Source organism: Mesoplodon densirostris, chromosome 11, assembly GCF_025265405.1.
Source record: "Mesoplodon densirostris isolate mMesDen1 chromosome 11, mMesDen1 primary haplotype, whole genome shotgun sequence".
NCBI lineage: Eukaryota > Metazoa > Chordata > Mammalia > Artiodactyla > Ziphiidae > Mesoplodon > Mesoplodon densirostris.
Window position 1 is genome coordinate 9,437,319 of NC_082671.1, and position 18,693 is coordinate 9,456,011.

The 18,693-nt window shown below is 35.7% G+C and overlaps 1 non-coding gene across 1 annotated transcript; it reads right to left on the reverse strand.

Moving 5' to 3' along the window:
• Positions 1 to 202: 202 nt before the first annotated feature.
• On the reverse strand, positions 203 to 309 carry LOC132499702 (U6 spliceosomal RNA). Its single transcript, XR_009533930.1, has one exon. It is a non-coding gene; the product is annotated as a U6 spliceosomal RNA (small nuclear RNA).
• Between the last annotated feature and the right edge of the window lie 18,384 nt (positions 310 to 18,693).

Genomic DNA, 18,693 nt, shown 5'->3' on the forward strand with positions numbered 1-18,693 from the left:
AATTTGTATATGCTGTCACTTAGTGATTCCAAAACTTGATTATTAAAATACAGTTTCCAAGGCTCCCCACCCCAGACTTATTGAAACTAAATCTCTAGCCTTTATGCTACATAATCTATATTTTCAAATCCCTTTGTTGAGTATGATTGACATGCAGAATGCCATATATTTAATGTTCAGAAGCTAAGTATATATCTGTGGGAAAAAAATGAAATGTTTCATGAATTTGTGTGTTCTCCTTATATAGGGGTCATGCTAATCTTCTCTGTGTCGTTCTAATTTTAGTATATGTGCTGCTGAAGTGAACACTTCAATCTATATTTTTATTTTATATTTCAGGCAAACTTTGTAATGGATTTTAAACGACTGATTTGCTAGGCATGTATTGTGTACCATCAATTTAGATATCCTATAAATTATATTAGTTGAGTGTAATGAAATTTAGATGCACTCACCTTTCTGCCCAGGCTTGTAGATGGGTATCTGTATGAAAAAGACCATATTTTCTCGGGGCCTGATTGCTACCAATCTTCTCTCTTCCTGACTGAGCGTTGCTTCTTTAACAGAGAATGTAATGAAAGCCAGTCTGGCCTGAGGAAACTAGGGAGCAAATAAATACAAGATTGCTGTCTGTTTTATCAAAAAATCCCTCCCACTATGTTTTGGCATCACTAAAAGTTTTAATTCGTAACTTGTCGTATCTATTTTTTGAATAACCAATCTTATTTATTTCTCTTGTTTTGTCACTTTCTTGTCTCATCTCATCATTTAAATTAATTCTTTTCCTTTCTTAAAACCTTCCTTCTCTGCATTGGAATATTTCCTTTTATCTACCTTCTTCCTGTCAACAAATTTCTGTCCTAAAATCAAATGGCTTTGGCTCATCCCCTTGTCACCATCTATGACTATACTTACATCATCCCAAACTGAGGACTATATTATTCTTTTAAAATTAAAAGAAGTTTACACACACAGAAAAATAGTCTTGATATCTGTCTGTGGAAAGTCAGTTATATGAGTACATTTTGTACACCTGCAATATTCTTTTCCCTATGAAATAGAATGAAGTATTTATCTCCAAGTTGATACATTTGAAGAAATCCTGTCTGGTAACATTCTCTTCAAATATTTTGGTCTGGATCTCACCATAGTTGAGGGAGACAGTCAAAACAACAGATTCTGTTTTGAAGATTGAAAAGCTATGCATAAGCTTTACCTAAAGAGCTTTCTTGTAGAACAGAAAGGACGAGCAGAACATACGGTCTACAAAATTTAAGCAAGAACATTGAAATTGAAAGTGTCAAAGCAATGTTTAGCTACTTAGCAATTATTTTGTTAACTGAAGGATTTTGGAATTTAAGAAAAGTGCATTTTTTAACAATTTTATTTATTCATTTATTTATTTTGGCTGTGATGGGTCTTTGTTGCTGCGCGTGGGCTTTCTCTAGTTGCAGCGAGCGGGGGCTACTCTTCGTTGCGGTGCGCGGGCTTCTCATTGTGGTGGCTTCTCTTGTTGCAGAGCACGGGCTCTAGGCACATGGGCTTCAGTAGTTGCAGCAAGCGGGCTCAGTAGTTGTGGCACACGGGCCTTAGAGCGCAGGCTCAGTAGTTGTGGCGCACGGGCTTAGTTGCTCCGCGGCATGTGGGATCTTCCCAGACCAGGGCTCGAACCCGTGTCACCTGCATCGGCAGGTGGATTCTTAACCACTGCACCACCAGGGAAGTCCCAAGTGCATTATTTTTTAATGTTAGAAATACATCAGAATGCTGAATCTGAGGACTTGACATCCATGAAACAGAAGGATGCTGGCCTATGAATTACATTTTGCCGCCCCAACAAAGGAAATCCCAATAACGAAGCAGCAGTTGATTAAAATCATTAGTTTTATAAAGGTTAGCAGTGTCAGTCTCTTCATACGATGCTTTCCTCCAAATTGATAGTGCAAATTTCATTTCAGATTTGCCCACTCTTAGTTCAGCTTCTTTCCTCAGCAGCCCACTGATGCCTCTTCTTCAACATAAATACAACGCTAGAGCTCTTAATTACATTCTGGATATTTACTAGGCAAACATGATAGTGTCTTTCAAGTTTGGAATTTACCATATGAATTAATATATTTTTGATTGTATCATGAAATGGTAATATTGCTTAACAGCAAATTACTGCAATAAAAATGTAATTAAGCTTGAGCTTTCAATACCAAGCTCTATTTGGCTTCCTCATGTAATGGTAAAACCCTATGCAATCATTTGCATTTTTGGAGAATGAGAGATGTAGATAAATGAGAAAAACACCCGGAAGTATTCTCATCCACATCAGGATCAAAATAGAAGTCACAGACTGTACTCATCAGATCCAGGCAGATCCAGGTACAGTGTGCTGGGAGCTCAGACGTTCTCACTGGCAAGAAAAGCCTGTTGTGGAGTTTTATAGATCCATTCAGCCACTTTTGTCATTCTTAAAGTGTAACACTTGTAACCTCGTTGGATATTTTCTTTGAATTTTGATCACCTCCCAGTACATGTCTATTACATGCCATTAGATGCAAAACTCAAATATCACCATCTCATTTATGAAAAAATTTACATTGACACTTAGACTTAAAACATGACACCTGTGGGTGAATTCTTCAAGCACAAATTAAATCTCATTTCTGTAAGTTCAATTATCACAAATGAATTTATATCTCACTACACTATTATTTCCTGGTTGAGCTCTAAATTTGTGTTGAAAACTTAGTACCCATTTCTGGTTGATAATAGTTCCATAGAGTTATTATTATGGGAGCAGTTTACAAGTAATGATAGAGAGTGACTTAAGGAAGTTCAGATTGAAAAAAAATGAATTATCTTGTATTTTTATAAGTAATTACTGATTTATTTTCTATATGATATATTTTTGCATGCCAAATATATTCTGAATATTCTAAATTAAGAGAAAATAAGTACCCCTGGACCTCAAATTTTTAATGTAACGAAGATAAGAAAAATAAAGATAACAACCGACACCATTTATTATTGTTGGAATTACCCTTTATTGCTCCAAATAGCTTATGAATGTAGCAAGGTACATAAAGTGACACTTATTCATTAATTTATTCAGCAAGAGAAACTGTCATCTTGAAGACATTCTTAGACTGTTCCTTTGAAATGGAGACAGAAAGTCACCTATGTAAACATAAGGCAAGCTGGCACCCACTGCTGCTTGGCAAGAATGCAACACAATGTTCACTAGTTGCTTTTTTCTTACTTCCTGCCCTCCCCCATTACTTTTTTGAGGTTGCATCTCTTTTTAATTCCTTGATAAACAGAGCTCAGGGAAGTGGTGCAGCAATTTGCTTTAGAAACTTAAGAGGACTTCCGGGAGATAAAGAAACCACCTTCGTGTTCACAGTTAGGGAAACTTGTTGAGATGGATTTGTGTGGACTTAGGTAAGCCTTTATCAAGGTCTAGTGATCTGTAAAATAAAGGTCTCCTGGCAGAATACTGAAGTATTACTTTTTTTTTTTTTGCATTACATTCTTTTTTTTCGTTTTCCAAGAATATTGCCAAGTATTTTGTGTTACTTTATCTCTAGGAATTTAACTCAATACAAAATACTTGAAGACGATCTCATGATTGCTGTGATTACATCGCATATCACAAAGGAATCTTCTGCTGAGCTCTTCTCTAATATTGTCCTTTTACTGTAAATGGCAGGAAATCCATTCCACACTACCAATAGACCAACTCTTTTTTTCCTCTAAAATGCAAATTAATTATACGTGTCCTCTTTAAAAAATTTTGAATGGTCCATAATTACCTACAGGATAAATCCCAAACTCATTAGTAAGTTTCTCCTTAAGAAAGTTCTTAAGGTTTCCAAATTTAGCATCCACCACTTCTCCACAGACACTTTTTGTCTTTTTTCCATGAAAACATTAGCATTTCCTACGTGAGCTACACACGTATATACATGTGTTAGATGTATATACCTGTGCCAAATACTCTGCCTAGAATGTCTCTCTCCATCATGACCTTTCTGCCAGGAATATACCTCCTGCTTCATGATTCACTTCAAACTTTCATGAATACCCAGATAAATTACTTGGTGCTGCTTTGAACTCCCGTAACTTAGGTACATATCTTTTTTTTTTTTTTTTTTTTTTTTTTTTTCTGTACGTGGGCCTCTCACTGTTGTGGCCTCTTCCGCTACAGAGCACAGGCTCCGGACGTGCAGGCTCAGCGGCCATGGCTCATGGGCTCAGCCTCTCCGTGGTATGTGGGATCTTCCCGGACCGGGGCACGAACCCATGTCCCCTGCATCGGCAGGCGGACTCTCAACCACTGCGCCACCAGGGAAGCCCAGGTACATATCTTTATTACAGAATTTCATGTTCCACTATAATTGTTTGCTTTTATGTTATATCTGCACTAAGTTGTGAGGATCTTAAAAGCACTGCTGGTATGTTTTATTATGGTTTTATTATGGTTAACTTCCAATAGCTGGACTATTATAGGCCCTTAATGAATGCTAATGATATTTGAAATCTTCAATAAATGCAAGCGTCTTTTGAATCCAGTCTGGCTTTTAGCCAATTTATGATGTGTTTGAAGTAACCACTTTTTCTTCAGTTTTATTGAGATATAATTGTTAACACTGTATAAGTTTAAGGTGTACAACACAATGTTGACATACATATATTGTGGAATGAGTACCACAATAAATTTAGCTAGCATCTATCATCTGATATAAATGCAAAAAAAAAAGAAAGTTTTTTTTTTTTTTGTGAAGTTACTCTTAGGATTTATTCTCTGAATTTTCAAATATACCACACAGCAGTGTTGACTATAGTCATCATGTTGAATATTACAACCCTAGTATTTATTTACCTTATAACTGGAAGCTTGTACTGTTTGACCACCTTCATCCAATTTACCTCCCCTGACTCCTGCCTCTGGTAACTACAAATCCGATCTCTTTTTCTATGAATTTGGCAATTTTTTGTTTGTTTTTAGATTTCACATATAAGTGAAATCATACGGTATTCGTCTTTCTCTGTCTGACTTTTTTTCACTTAGCATAATAATGTCCTCAAAGTGCATCCATCTTGTCACAAATGACGTGTTTTTCTTTTTTTGGCTGGGGAATGTTCCATTGTATGTATATACCACAAAGAACTAAGTATTCTTTTTTTTTTTTTTTTTTTTTCTTTTTGCGGTATGCGGGCCTCTCACTGTTGTGGCCTCTCCCGCTGCGGAGCACAGGCTCCGGATGCGCAGGCCCAGCGGCCATGGCCCACGGGCCCAGCCGCTCCGCGGCATATGGGATCCTCCCAGACCGGGGCACGAACCCGTATCCCCTGCATCGGCAGGCGGACTCCCAACCACTGCGCCACCAGGGAGGCCCTAAGTATTCTTAATCTCCAAACTTTTAAAGCAGAAACCCATTTCTTGGGGTGCTTTCTGTCCAAGAATCAGACACTGTTTTTTTGATGCAGAAAGATGCATCTTTCCAACCAATAATGCCTTCTGCTGGGTCCCACTGTTGCACATGCCAGGTAATTAAAAGGATTAAAGCTAAACATCATCTGATATTCAGAATGTGGTCAACTTAATGAGGTATTATATTGGTTTTTTTTTTTCTTATTGTATTTTCACCCAGTCCTTTCTAAAAAGACAGCCTCGTACTATATACTTCTTTATCGCAAAGGTTTTGGCCAAATCTGAAGAAAATTGTCTCTATCACTTGACTATGTCTTCATACCTTTAACTACTACTTCTCTATATCACAGATGAGAAACAGTTTCAGATCGGTGATCACTTATGTTATCCCTTATGAAAAGCAATACCAAAAGTCTACTTCTCTCCATGTTTTTCCTTTACTGGTTCCATGAAGTTTCTTTGCCCCTTTGTCATAACACTCACTCAAAGGTGTGACCCTAAAATAATCACTTAATATTTGAAGAATATGCAAATAGTCAGTTATGTATTTACATCTAGAACATCTTTGTTAATCAAGATGCAGAATGTAAATCACACCAGCAGTGGGCATATCTGGAAGTCAAATGTTTTCTAAGACTTTAGTAACATGTTACAACTTGGAAGTCTAAATCTAACATCAACAACAGGAAATTTAGTGCAAGGAATTTCAAAAACACAAATTAATTGCTGTACATGTTTAAATTTGTTGAGTGGGAGAAGAAACTTGCATAACACTCCTTTTGAATAAGGTGAATTGAGTTTATATTTCCACACAAACATGTAATCTGATTTATCTGATTAAGTGGAGATAATAATAATTGTTAACTATTTGAATACATACTCCTCTGATAAATATATGTATACTACTTTAAGTTCACTAAATTGACTCACCCATATGAGGATTCTCTAGATTGTCAATTAGCAACTAAAATTTGTTGTATCTACTCTTAGAATTTTCTATCTGGGGCTCATGTTTGGAATTTATTTTGGTTTATTTTCTCTTTCCATGGAATTGTAATACTTAGAGAATGATTCTCTTAATATTATTTACACTTGCTTCTGATTGTAATTCAGTTGCATCTGACTGAGAGAGATTGTGCTGATTGCTGGGAGGTGTCCCCATAGGACTTCCAAAGTGAATTTTGCACAGTAGACATTGTGTGTGTGTACGTGTGTGTGTGTGCATTTGTGTATCTCCTTAACACACCCTCAAAATTTGGAAAAGTCATCTAGCTTTTTACATGTTAAATTTAAATGAGAAATAAATAGTATTAATGACAGAAATATATATGTACACAAGAACACAGACATACACATTTTTTAGGGTAAATGCTATGAATATGAATGTTATTTCCATAGAGAATGCAAACAATTGTTTCTGATTCTGTTCATTGCATGAGGAAATCCCCTTCTAAGGTGGGAAAAGATTTTGCCATTTACTAGAAAGGAAGGATTTCATTAGTAAAGTTAGGGGTGTGGAGAAAGTGGATAAAATGATGGCTTGGGTTTTCCATCAGGCAAAATTGGTGTAACACTTCCAGCATATGGAAACCCCCCCCTTTTCGATTCACATAAACACCAGCGTACATTTCCTCATCCTGTAAAGCAGAGATATATTTCATCATGAAGTATAAAAGTGTAATGTTGGGATAAGGCCTCCTAACAGTTACTAGTAAGAAGAGTAACCAAACAAAATCTAAATTAATGTACTTAATTTCAAAATCATTGCTCTAGTCAAAAATGCATTTCGGATGCCTTTTATGGAAAATGTTTTCAAAATATATCACCACTTCCCTTTATGAAATCAAAAAAACAAGTCCAGTAACTATCAAGCTGAAATATAAATAAGACATAAATCCAAGTCTCTGTATCTTGTGAATATATTACAGTAATATTTTTTGTGCTTTGATTTCCAGTTGATATTCACACATTTAATATATAAAGACATTTTGTATCCAGATAATTTTGTCTACAGAGAAAAATGATTGAAGATTATATAGGCAATGTATACTCTTAAAAAGTAAATAGGTAGTACTTACTTGTGAAAAGTAAAAATAAAAGAGAGAAAAAAATAAATTGTTTCCAGTCTTGTAAAAAAATATCCCAAGTTCCAAAGTCAAGTTTGGAGTATAATTTTTGTTCTGTCCTATATCCTTCTCATCTTTCAGGCTTCACTTTCTTTAAGGTATGGTTTCTTAGGTAGTATTTATAATTTTTAATATTAAGAAGATAGAAAATTTCTGGAAAGAACCCTAATCATTTTGCAACCTTTGGTGATAATCATTTTGATGACAGAGATATTGCTTTGCACAACATTCAGTGTTATGCAATTGTTTCCTCTTGGTTAAAGGCTAAAGGGCAAAGGGAAAATGTGCCTGGAATTGATCATGGGTTGTGTAATGAATGAGAGCGTGTCCTGCCCTCTGTGGAACATGTTCTTGACGAAAATTCTACCCACAACCCCAGCAGGAAGACACATCCTGCAGCAGATGGTAAGCAATGCGCCTCTGTCTTCTCCCTTCAAACCCCTCTTTGTGTGAACATCCACAGGAGTATGTACCTGGGTGGGGCTACGGAGCAAGCTCACAGTGTTCTCTTTGGAATTACCTTTACCTAAAAGAATAAGGTTTCTGTAAACTTGTTTTGATTTTGGCATCAAAGTTGTCACAGCAAGTTATAAAAATTTCCAGAATCTTTTTGCCAGCAGAGGCCGACTTACTCTTCCAGGCAGAGTGAGGTTGGGAATGAACGCACCCTGCTGGGAAAGCACTGCAGTAGATGCCACCCCTTTGCATCAAAAGTTATAATTTTGTTGTAGCCAAAAGGAACTACATTTACTCACCCTGTATTTTAAATATTAGTATATTAAGAATGTAGTTTGTGTGTAGAATTTTCCTTCCATTCCCTGGATGGAACCTCACAGTCTGCTTTTGGATTCTGGTTCTAAGACTTACCAGACAAATGGCCTCGGATGAGGCACATAAATTCCCTATGCTTCTCTTTCTTTGTCTATGAATGGAAATAATTATAATAGCAATGATTTATAAGTTTATTGTGGGGATTAAATAAATTAATATATTTAAAGTGATTAGCACAGTGCCTAACACGTAGAAAACATTGGATATATCCCTTTTGAGATGGAATATTACACACACACACACACACACAGCCCAAAGTCCCAGTCATGGAGACCATTACTGTGAGCAATGGATGATTCATGTCAGCCAGGCATCTTACCGGCCCCTCTCCAAATGATTTCCTAGGATTAGTAATAAGAAAGAACTTTAAAAAGGAGATATCGTCGGTTCTATATGAAGATAAGATAGGAAAACAGAAGCAAGGAATTGGAGAAAAACATGAATGATAAAGAAAACTTTACCAGCTGTAAGTAAAAGAATGCCTAACTAACAGAGATTTTAAAATACCAAACATTTATTATCTCATTTGGCACAAATTCTGAGGAAGGTGGTACCTTCCTCAGAATAGAGCAGAAAGAGTGGAAAAAGCTTTGATATAATTGTGTGTGTGTGTGTGTGTGTGTCTGTTTAAGAAGATGTCCTTAGTAAACTAGACCACCATTGAATAGCTCATGGAGGATGTATAGCTCTGATTTGGATGAGGCTAGCGTTAGCAAAGCAAAACATGGTATGGCACTTGCCCCTCTTCCCTCTCCACACAGAAGTACTTGGACATAGGAATAACTCATTCCATCTATCATGTTCTTACAGTATAGTAATCACACTTTTTTTTTTTTTTTTTTTTTTTGCGGTACGCAGGCCTCTCACTGTTGTGGCCTCTCCCGTTGTGGAGCACAGGCTCCAGATGCGCAGGCTCAGTGGCCGTGGCTCACGGGCCCAGCCGCTCCACGGCATGTGGGATCTTCCCAGACTGGGGCACGAACCCGTGTCCCCTGTGTCGGCAGGTGGACTCTCAACCACTGCACCACCAGGGAAACCCACCACTATATTTGTATCACCCATGGCACCACCTATGATTTCTCCTTCATATTGCATTGTATTTGAAATTGATGATGCAGTATTTGTCTTCTCTGCTTAAATATGACCTTCATGAGGGAAGACACTAAAAATCTACATTTTCTTTTGACTGTATTTTCTGTACCTAGGACCATATATCATATGGTAGTTGCTCAATAAACATTTTTCAACGAATAAATTATATTATGGCAGAACTGACCAAGCATCATTTATTCAATTAATAATTGTGAATTTTATTTATTTTTTTAAATAATTACTTTACCTTCTTTGATGAGAATAGGTTTAGGGAACCAAAAAGAGAAGCAGGGAGACCACTAAGAAGGCTGTAAGGGAAATACACATCCAGGTGATGGTAGCTTTGTACTAGGATGGTAGCTGGGAAGATTGAATGAAGAGGAGATATTTAGAATATGTTATGAAAGTGAAGTAACCTGGAGTTGCTGTGAAGAATGAAAGAAATTGAGGAATGAAGAACGAATCCTTTATTTTTGCTAGTGCTATTGAATGAATAGTTAAAACAATTTCTGAGATGGAGTGTGAATGAGCAGAGAATTAAGAGTTCTACTTTACACGTGTTGTGTATAAAATAAAAATACTTTTTTTTTCCAGATATAATGTACAGATGTCAAGTAGGCAATTGAATAAACTAGTCTGGAGTACAGGGGAAGAATGGGAGCTGAAGATATAAATTTGTAAAATGTGTGCCTCACTGGCATATAGTTAATATTCATATCAAATATTGGCCCAGCTGAGCCAGATTCTTTTAATAAAATAAAATATTTTAAATTAAAAAAATTATTTTAGGCCAATATTTTCTCGTATTGGAAAAAATAGGTTTTTTTTGAGCCTATTAGGGCTTAAGAACACTAATATTTATATATCTCAGAGGTCTATATACTATGCTTTGACCATAAGAATCTGTACCTCCCTTATTCTTTTCAGATTATGTTAAATAAAAAAATATTATAGATCATCAGATATGTTCCAAGAACTGGCCAGAATGCTTGAAGCACAAAGATGATTACAACATGATCCCAGTCTGTATTAGCATGAAAATATGAGCCATTGTGTTTTTTGTTATTTCAGTTACATAATCTTCTTGTGTTATTGTAGCAATTCCCATTATATAACCAAAGTACCATGCTCTAAGCACAGTGTTGTCTTAATAAATGTTCTAATCAAGTTGAATTACATGTTAACAAAACTCACTAACATTTTCATTGTATATTCAATTCTACCTCTTCTCCTGCCCAGGTCAACCAATATAAACTCATGGATGAATTACATCTAGAAGTGATCAGTCCTATCCTAAATAGTTAAATGAGTAACATGAGATTTTTAAGCCAAAATTTCATTTTGATGGGTCTATTTTTTTTAATGTGCTTGCAAGACTGTCAGTATACACTACAGCTGTACTAGCATGTTCCAGAAGTAACCTCAAGAGGAAAATAATCCTGTTAGATTATGTATAGATGAATAGTTCTATATAAATTTTGCCAGAATGATATATTAAGTTTAGGCAAATAAACATACACAGGTTATCATAAGAAATTAACAACTATTTTAGGACTAATTTATCCTGGAGGATCCATAATAAGTTATTTTTATATGGAGATGAATGTGTGAACTTTTAGCTTCAATATTTTGATAGTGAAGAATGCTGGTGTGTCAGCAAAGTACATCAAAATAAAAGGTATAATTGAGCAAAGTAAAGATATTTTATGAACAGTATATACCATGAAGACTTACTTGCTTGGTATTTAATACTGGCATTCTAAGAGATAATTAACTCCAGGTGCTTCTTCTACACAGAAGAACTATCAGGACTTCTAACCTAAACACAATTAATTGGATGAAGAATTATTGAATATTACAAAAAAGTTACACAATAAATATTCTCCATATTTTCTTGAGATCCATTTTTTTTTTTTTTTTTTTGCTGTACGCAGGCCTCTCACTGTTGTGGCCTCTCCCGTTGCGGAGCACAGGCTCCGGATGCGCAGGCTCAGCGGCCATGGCTCACTGGCCCAGCTGCTCCGTGGCATGTGGGATCTTCCCGGACCAGGGCACGAACCCGTGTCCCCTGCATCAGCAGGCGGACTCTCAACCACTGTGCCACCAGGGAAGCCCTTGAGATCCATTTTTATTGGATCATTCTTATCTGGGGAGTAGGAACTTGAGAAGCTCAGAGCCATTATCCCAGAAGACCCAAGCTAAATCTCTACATCTAGTACACTATGGTTATAACAAATCCCTTTTACTTACATAAAATATCTTTGTCTTTAAATCTGTAAATCTATAAATCTATATGAATCAAACCAATGCAAGTTAAGAAAATTACTGGTTTGACTTGTATCAAATTATTGAGGCCAACTGTATGTAGAATTGGACTGTATCAGTCGAGTTTTTTCCAGCTAATGTGAACAGTAAAGGAATTTATTGAAAGGTTGTTAAGGAACTTTTCTTTTCTTGATGTCCCTTTTGCTCACAGTGAAGCCCACAGGTCATAAGAATCTTCACCAGTTGTGTGGTCTTCAGTTCATAACCTGAGGAATCTGATTCATTGATGGTTCTACTTGAATGTGGAGTTGCACCAGCCTCGTGTTTAATATAACGACAGAACTGTGGTACATGGAGGGGCTCCATGAGATCATCATGGTTCCATGCATACTCCTGCCCTCATTGTTTATCAGTAAATCTATTGTTTTTGAGAGTGTGTATGTGTTATACCAGAGACATAAACAAGGGAATCTCCAAATGGCCAGATAACAGCTTCCAATTCAGTGGAATTCGTAAGTGAATAATAAAAATAAATTTCATTCCTGGGTTCTAAAGCATCTAAACCAGAAAGGCCCATATTCCTGAAAATGGAAAATAAGTACTTTGTAATAGCCACTGCCAAATCTACATGTTGACTCCCAGAGTCATGTATTCTATCTCTGGAAGGAAGAGGAGCAAGCCCTTCCATATCACTCATTCCTAAACCTCCATCCCCCAATATATCTTTTTCTAAATCAATAATCATCTTGCAACACATTTGTTAAGCTTCATAAAATGGTGTAGACCCTTATCACGGGCCATTTGGTGGATGTTTTCATATACTTAGGTAATTTTCCCACATATGTGTTTCACTTCGAAGAATTTTGAAAACTCCATTCCCAGATTATCTTGACACCAAGAAGCAGCTAAGTGATGTTGGTTCAATCAATCCCATGCGTTGTTATGAGACTTGGAATCAGAAGTGAGTGAAATGAGGAGGTTGTGGGGGAAAGTGTGAGTGCAAGTGGGAACTTCTAATTCATTGAAGATAAGATAAGCAGAACTTTTCCCATCTAGTCCAGTGTGTTCATTCCACCAATCAGGAAGCCAAGGGTGGGGATTCTGATCATTGCCAGGCATTATCAATTATAACCAGACACCTGGGAACTGGATAAATAAAGAGGAGGCAGATCTGGGCTCCATTATTTCTCCTATGAAGCCAACTTGGATCAAATCTCCAGTTGTCCTTGATACTCACAATTCTCCACTCTTATCTCAGGTATTATTAAAGAGGCAGTATGCAATATTTTATAAAATATTTTGGTATTTTTATTTCCCAGAGCTCAGGTGCTTTAGTATTCAAGCAACAAATGTTTGGGAAAGCTAGGAGGAAGATTACAGGTATGTGTTCTCCACCCTAACCGAGGAGGGAACCAATGGAATTCATGTAAATATGGATGGATCAAAATTCAGCAGTCCACATCAAACACTGATGAAAAAAATAATTAAATAATCTCCTGTTTGCCATTTATGAAGTGCCCATTGAGAGCAAGTATTTGGGGATCACATTGTACTGCTACAGTCTATACTGGGCTGACTACTTCTGAGAGTACTTGTAAAATTAAAGAAAAGGAATAACAAGTCCAGAACTCTAAATCAAGTCTTCTTTTCATTTTATTTTAATTTTTTTACTGAAGTATAGCTGATTTACAATGTTGTGGCAATCTCTGCTGTACAGCAAAGTGACTCAGTTATACACATAGAGACATTCTTTTTTAATATTCTTTTCCATTATGGTTTATCACAGGCTATTGAATACAACTCTCTGTACTATACAGTAGGACCTTGTTGTTTATCCATTCTAAATATAATAGTTTACATCTATCAATCCCAAACTCCCAGTCCATCCCTCTCCTTCCCACCTACCTTGGCAACCACAAGTCTGTTCTCTATGTCTATGAGTTGGTTTCTGTTTTGTAGATAGGTTCATTTGTGTCTTATTTTAGATTTCACATATAAGTGATATCATATGGTATTTGTCTTTCTCAGTCTGACTTACTTCACTTAGTATGGTAATCTCTAATTGCATCCATGTTGCTGCAAATGGCTAAATCAATTTAATCCCTAAATCCCTAATGATGTAGTGAATTAACTTCTCTCCTCTGCATTCAGAATCGTGCTATGTATGTGCCATCCTTGGAAGTACTGAGAAAATAGTCACATAAATCATTCTCTCTGGGACTTAATCCTCTCATAGAACCCAGTCGAGGAAGGATGCTCTAAAGTCTTGGCTTAAAATAAGCACTGAAGATGACATCACCAAGATGGCAACGTAGGAGGTTCCTGAATTTCCCTCCTTTCACTGATGCAAGAAATATACAGTTGATTGTCAATCAACTCCCTCTGAGAAAAATCCAGAAACTAGTTGAGTAACTCCTACACATAATATAGGGAATTATCAACATAATTGAATACATTAATTAATATAAGTGATTGAATATTTTTGGTTCAGTGCTTACAGACAAACAGGAATTTGTGTACGAGATAATTAATATGATTTGTCTGTTCATTAAGGACATCTTACACTTTATTAAGATGGTAATATAATATAGACATTTTTCTATATTAACAATATAATATAGTTATATTGTAATATAATATAGACACTATTCTATTTAAGATACTGATAAGAGTTGAATGTATTTTTATTTTTAGTTAAATTTATCACCTATTTGTATATTTATATATTTTATGTGTGTAATTGCATATGTGGAAATGTGTTAATAAATCCTTTACTGCAAAGTTTCACATAAATGGTACACAAGGGAAGAATTAGAATTTTCCTTTTTCCTGTAAAATGACTATTTTTCTGTGCCCAGATAATACTCTTTTTGTTGACCAACTTATGCTGTTAAACTTGCTCTTGATGTATTTTAACAAAAATTTCCTATTAGTCTTTGCCTCTTGTTGAAATGTGTTTTTAAAACTCAGTGTTCTATTTATAGCTCATTTCCTTTGGCAATAATCAATTTTGTCTTTCTCATATTTAGGTCCCAAATTAGGAATAACAGAACCGTTAAGATATCTTGTTTTGTATAATCAATTTTGGGGTCTTGGAAAGGCCCCCTGGCAACACATTTGCTCCTTTATTTTATTCACAGAAATAAGGTAAGAAAATAAAAATGTTTGCCAGTCTCAAAATTTGATTATTTCACACTAATGTGAGAAGAGTTTTGTTTACCAAACTTAAGTTAAAAGAACTGATAAATCTGGAAAATGTACATCTTCCTAGATTTATTATTATAAATTAGGTAACAATATAAATATGTTATAATAATGGTGTACTTTTAAGATTTAAAAAAAGATAGTCATGTTTGAGCACAAAGAGGGGTATAATAATTATTTACAAAAAGATTTTGCTTCTACGATTCTAGATTTGAACACTCTTGTCAACTGAGGACACTTGGAGTTATATTAAAGTCTTCAATTATTTGTCTCTTCTTCACCACTGCAACATGCTGAACCCAGGAGAGCTCCTTCCTCTGCTTAAAAAAGAAAATCCCTCAATGGATTAATCTCTGTTAGAAAATTATCTTTACTTTTGTAAATTCCCTTGTATAATCCTGATTTAATTTTGTTTTATAATAGTTTACACCTAAAAACAAAAACTTGAAATTATCAAGCAGGCCATACAGTTACAGATTCAAACTCAGTCATGGAATATGAACCTCTCCCCGAATTTAAATCAGTCCATATGACTGAGTCAATTTTCTTCATCTGGGTCTTCCAGGTAAAAAGAGATAAAGGTCAACATTTAAGCAAATAGTAATCACATTCCAGTATGCTTGGTCATTGCTTGTTTTGAGAGCTACCTTTCACTGAGAATGTCATGAAATAACTTTGTAAGGGTTTACTTTTTACTTAAAAACTTCATTGTTCCTATCTTCAATCTTCAGTGAAAAGTACAGAGAATGAAAGGAATTCAAAAACTGAAAATTGGCAAAGCTCTCAGAGACTTTAGATCTTCCATGGTCTAAGGCATTGGCTGTAAGCCTTGATGATATGGACCCCTGATGATATGGACCCTCTCTGATGGATTAAGTACTCTATGCATTAGGGTACTTCTCTATTCAAACAGATATAACTAGATGCAACCAGTCTTATTAAACAGGTGCAAACAGCTTTGTAAAAATAATCACTCAAGCACATCCCTTCATAACTCAAACACGGAAACTTAGTCTTCTCAAAGAAACCCCATAAAAAATCCACCCCTACCCTTTGAAGGAAAGGACCTTGACAGGCACTGTAACAACTAACATAGCAGTAAAACTCCAAGGTGTTGATCCTTAGATGTGTGTTTTCCAATTAAGAAGACACACATAATCTTCTCTTAATCAGTGGATATTATCTTCTTCCGATTGCTGAGTGTCTATTCCATTTGGAGACTTTAAATTGAGGATTCTTTAGTGTCCTGTAAAAGCAGATAGTTGCAGGGAGTAGAAAACTTCTGCCCAAGATGATAGAACAAAATTAATTTTCTGGTTCCCCATTATCCTATTTCTTTATTTCCTCTTCTCTAATCTTGCCTACTATTGTATTTTAGCATCTCATATTGACCAAATGAATGATTTCTTAACAAGTTCCCTAAGGGAGCTTTTCTTTTTCTTCTTACTGTTGACACCCTATGGTCTTCTGTCACTCAAGGAAAAATAAAATGATACTGTGCATAATATTCAGACAATAGCTACCACTTGTAATTATCTGATTGGCAGGTCTGTTATGTCCTATCTGTTCCTGCTGTAAACCATCTGATAGCTGTTCCTTTAAAACGTGCATTCTCAAATAAAAAAGATGTGGTATATATATATAATGGAATATTACTCAGCCATAAAAAAGAATGAAATAATGCCATTTGCAACAACATGGATGGACCTAGAGATTATCATACTAAGTGAAGTAAGTCAGACAGAGAAAGACAAATACCATATGATATCACATATATGTGGAAACTAAAATACAACATAAATGAACATATCTATGGAACAGACTCACAGACATAGAAAACAGACTTGTGGTTGCCAAGGGGGAGGGCTGGGGGGAGTGAAGAATTGGGAGTTTGGCATCAGCAGATGCAAACTATTATATATAGAATAGATAAACAACAAGGTCCTAATATAGCACAGGGAACTATATTCAATAACCTGTGATAAACCACAATGGAAAATAATATGAAAAAAATATATACATATAACCGAATCACTTTGCTGTATAGCAGAAATTAACACAACATTGTAAATCAACTATACTTCAATAAAATTAAGAAGAAAAAGGCAAAAAAAAACAAAAAAAATGCATTCTCAACAGGGGTGACATCACCCCCAAGGGGGCAAAAATTAGTTCTTATAGGTTGAAAATATCTTATGTTTTTTATGTATAAGCATGTTTATAAACACAGGATATAAACAGGTACACAGCAATCTATACCTACAGTAATAAAATCTATTGGGTATGGCCATTAGAAACAAAATGTCTAAAAAGGCTAGTCAAGGAACAAAATTGAAAAAACATTGAGAAACACTGTTAAAATATTTTAGAAGGTAGATTTTCTTTACAGGTCTCATGTGGTACTTAAATTACCCTTATGTTGTTAATCTCAACTGTTAATCTTATAAAAATTCAACCTTTAAACCATCTGCCCCCCACCAACAAAATATTTCTATTTATCCTTTTTTTTTTTCTTTTGGCCTTTTTTTTTTTTCTTTTCACTGTGCAGCTTGAGGGATCTTAGTTCCCTGACCAGGGATTGAACCCTGGGCCATAGCAGTGAAAGTTCTGAGTTGTAAATACTGGACTGCCATGGAATTCCCAAAGTCATTGTATCCTTATCAACTGTGCAGGAAGTATTTAACTCTACTCAGAAAATCTGGCCACCTTAAGAGACCAATGATGGATTCTCTCCTATTAAAATGAAGGAACCTTATACTACCAGTCAGGGCTGTGCCCATCCCGGGTACCATTGTTTGTGTGGACATCATTTTTACTCTTAAAAGTCAACAATTCATCTTTTAAAATTAAAAAAATATATTGAAATATAGTTGATTTACAATGTGTTAGTTTCAGGCATACAGCAAAGTGATGGTTATCTATATATATCTATTCGTTTTTAGATTCTTTTCCCTTATAGATTATTACAAGATACTGAGTATCGTTCCCTGTGCTATACAGTAGGTCCTTGTTGGTGCAACAAATCATTTTAAATCCTTTAGCCAAATTGAGCATAGCTCATGATTTTTACCTTAAGGAATTCTCAAGGGGGTGTTTGTGTTATAGCAAACACTTCTTTCTGTACTTCATAAAAAAATACAAACAATCAAGTAAGCAGCCCATGACTAAGCTAAAAGAAAAAGCCACCTGGCTCTCTGAAATGAACCTAGAAGGATATTCAGAAATGTTTTATCGGTCTGGGTTTAATGGTCTCGGTTCTGGGCTTTGTGGTCTATTTCAAGTACTAAAACAATTTTGTTGCTGATAGTTGTCTGTGTTGCCCTTGACTCTTTGCATCTTATCCAAAATCTTAGGTGTGATTGCACATCCATGGTTACATCACATGATTCAACAACGTGTAACAGCATCATGAAGGACTAATTCTAACTACAAACAAAGTTCTCGGGAAAATCTCCTGATTCACAGAATGTTAGCAATGGTTAAGATCTGGATATCACAGATTAACGTCCTATAACTTGCATTCATCTGCCTTTAACCAAAAGCAGGGAATTAAGACAGAAAAATATATCCCTGAGAGCTCTTAGCTGGTGTTCTCTGCTGAACATAATTTCACAGAATACAAACATTGCACAAGGTCACTCTGGGACCACGATAGAGTGAGACAAAAACAAGGTCACTCATTAATCATCTCTAAGCACAGACAGAAATCAGAACACTGTGTAACTGCAAAAATAACCAAATATTTCCCTC